Genomic DNA, 2,903 nt, shown 5'->3' on the forward strand with positions numbered 1-2,903 from the left:
CGCATCAGTGAAGCAAGCCATCATTAGGCTGAAAAATCAAACAAACCCATCAGAGAGATAGCTAAAACATTAGGTGTGGCCAAATCAACTGTTTGGAACATTCTTAAAAAGAAAGAACGCACGGTGAGCTCAGCAACACCAAAAGACCCAGAAGACCACGGAAAACCACTGTGGTGGATGACCGAAGAATTCTTTCCCTGGTGAAGAAAACACCCTTCACAACAGTTGGCCAGATCAAGAACACTCTCCAGGAGGTAGGTGTATGTGTGTCAAAGTCAACAATCAAGAGAAGACTTCACCAGAGTAAATACAGAGGGTTTACCACAAGATATAAACCATTGGTAAGCCTCAAAAACCGGAAGGCCAGATTAGAGTTTACCAAACAACATCTAAAAAAGCCTTCACAGTTCTGGAACAACATCCTTTGGAAAGATGAGACCAAGATCAACTTGTACCAGAGTGATGGAAAGAGAAGAGTGTGGAGAAGGAAAGGAACTGCTCATGATCCAAAGCATACCACCTCATCAGTGAAGCATGGTGGTGGTAGTGTCATGGCGTGGGCATGTATGGCTGCCAATGGAACTGGTTCTCTTGTATTTATCGATGATGTGACTGCTGACAAAAGCAGCAGGATGAATTCTGAAGTGTTTCGGGCAATATTATCCGCTCATATTCAGCCAATGCTTCAGAACTCATTGGACGGCGCTCACCAGTGCAGAGGACAATGACCCAAGCATACTGCGAAAGCAACCAAAGAGTTTTTTAAGGGAAAGAGTGGAAGTATGCAATGGCCAAGTCAATCACCTGACCTGAATCCGATTGAGCAGCATTTCACTTGCTGAAGACAAAACTGAAGGGAAAATGCCCCAAGAACAAGCAGGAACTGAAGACCGTTGCGTAGAGGCCTGGCAGAGCATCACCAGGGATGAAACCCAGGTCTGGTGATGTCTATGCGTTCCAGACTTCAGGCTGTAATGACTGCAAAGGATTTGCAACCAAGTCCTAAAAAGTGAAAGTTTGATTTATGATTATTAATCTGTCCCATTACTTTGGTCCCTTAAAAAGTGGCAGGCACATGTACAAACTGTTGGAATTCCTACACCGTTCATCTGATTTGGATGTAAATACCCTCAAATTAAAGCTGAAAGTCTGCAGATAAAGCACATTTGTTTTCATTTCAAATCCATGTGGTGGTGTATAGAGCCAAAAAGATTGGAATTGTGTTGATGTCCCAATATTTATGGACCTGACTGTAACTTACAGTGGCTTTGGCTTAGTTTTAAATGGAATGGAAAGAGCCGAATCGATTTGCTATCTATTCCCTTTAAATGCATAACGGTAAATCACATGTTCAGTCCTCAGAACACACCACCTCATATAAAGCTTATTCCTATGACACAGATAGTCTTTCTCCTTATTTAAATTACCCTGGCAATGAGAAGCACTCCAAAATAATTGCTGAGTCCATCGGCACCACTGCAATCTATTTAAATTGCGGCAGTAGTGCAAAGAATGAAAAAAAGAAAATAAATTTGATTACTTTAAATTACTGTAAAAATGTTGTTGTAGGTTGTGTGCATTCAAAATAAGCATAAATGATAATAACAATATAATAATGTTAAATCCTTTTCTACTATTACACTATTACTGATTTTAAATGATTAGTTATCCTCGAAACTGGCACCTTAAATTAGGTGCGGTGGATTGATTGATGATTGAAAAATCTAAGGTTTGATGCCTTGAAAATCAGGATACAGAACAGTCAGTTAGCATTTTGTCTTATATAGATGTAGGGTTACTATAAGAACTCTTTATTATTATATACTTTACAATATTAGTATATAAGTCTGCTTTGTTTGTGTGCTGCATCTCTAATGCTCTGTCTGTATTGTTGTGAGCCTGATTGCAGTCCCTCAGCCAGATCTCCTGGGCCCAGTAACCACAGGCTGTAGACCCAACCACAATGTTTGTTTACAATGACGTCTCGGTAGAAAACTCTGAGCCCCGTAAATACAATTTAACGTGCTGCGCTGAGCAAATGGGGAAAAGGAACAACTGGATAAACTAAAGATGTTTGCAAAGCAACACAGTAGAGAAAATAAGCAGCAGAAAGGTCAAACAGGACAGACCTCGGTGTTTCACTATACTACTTTAAAGCGCCCTATTATGCATTTTCAGTTCATAATTGTACATTCTGGTTTACCAGAATAGGTTTAATTGGTTTTATTTTCAATAAACCTTTTTTCACATTGCTGCAGATCCTGTTTTCACCTGTGTTTTAAGTCTCTGTTTTAGCTACAGAGTGAGCCACAACTTCTATATATCTTTGTTGGGAGTGCATATGTGCAGTAGCGAGGTAAGATCACATCAGCTAGATAACTCTTTCTCATATTTGGACAGTACGAGACAGATAAGCTGGGAGACTTCTTCTAAACAAGGAGCACTTGTGGAATACCTGCAGAACAGGGACATGGAAGTAGTTCTTTCGGAGATTATGGCGAACTAGTGTGTTTAGCAGTGTTTTGACATTAAGAACAAGCAAGCATGCGCTATGGTTAGCCACCTCATCTCGGCTAGTAACGTAGAAAGCCGTGCAGATACTGAACAGCTCACCCGAGACCGAAGACAGAGGACAATCAGAAATCCGTATCTCACTCAAAACACCAGGATAGTTTTTTTTTTCAAGTTGTATGCGTGTGGAAGCACCAGAGACACAAAATAACACTCCAAATTCCGGAAAAAGTGATTTTTCATAATATGGGCACTTCAAACATTACAGTTACGGCAACAGAAAGTAACAAGTTTGCCAACGTCACCAATCTTCGCAACTCAATCAACAGCTATCTGTCTAACCGGGAATGATTTTGTGTTTAGAGCGACGCCACTGTGATTCCGTCTATGAA

This window comes from Etheostoma spectabile, chromosome 6 (genome assembly GCF_008692095.1).
Source record: "Etheostoma spectabile isolate EspeVRDwgs_2016 chromosome 6, UIUC_Espe_1.0, whole genome shotgun sequence".
Classification (NCBI taxonomy): domain Eukaryota; kingdom Metazoa; phylum Chordata; class Actinopteri; order Perciformes; family Percidae; genus Etheostoma; species Etheostoma spectabile.